The 330-nt window shown below is 34.8% G+C and overlaps 1 protein-coding gene across 1 annotated transcript in view; it reads right to left on the bottom strand.

Moving 5' to 3' along the window:
• The window catches only part of LOC119585084 (major facilitator superfamily domain-containing protein 8-like), a gene marked incomplete in the record, with an annotated part of 19,608 nt that overhangs the window by 10,805 nt on the left and 8,473 nt on the right, over positions 1 to 330 (bottom strand). The window contains 1 exon segment of the mRNA XM_037933704.1: positions 1 to 250.

Here is a 330-nt window from a genome sequence, read left to right as displayed (position 1 = left end):
ATAATGCTTATTTACTTTGTTGATATATATGCGCTAGTTGAGAGTAGGTTTTATTATTGTTATATGTCTTTTCTTATGATTCTGTGTCTGTTAACTTCATTCGTGCTCACATGCTTGCACAGACAAAGGGAAACTTTCCAATATTTAACGAGAAATATATATCTTCCTCTTATTTTTGTTTCAGGTCATGGTGGGTTAAAGTTCAAAGTGCATTCTTTTTTGTTGGTCTACCGTGAGGCCCAAAGCGTACCTGTGGAAAATAATTGGGTGGTTAGCATCGTCTGTGATTTTAGTACTGTTCTAAATGTCAATTACGATGATATTGACACG

This window comes from Penaeus monodon, chromosome 19, assembly GCF_015228065.2.
Source record: "Penaeus monodon isolate SGIC_2016 chromosome 19, NSTDA_Pmon_1, whole genome shotgun sequence".
Taxonomy (NCBI): Eukaryota; Metazoa; Arthropoda; class Malacostraca; order Decapoda; family Penaeidae; genus Penaeus; species Penaeus monodon.
Note: the sequence above shows the minus strand (reverse complement) of the source record. Positions and strands in the feature narration are given on the sequence as shown.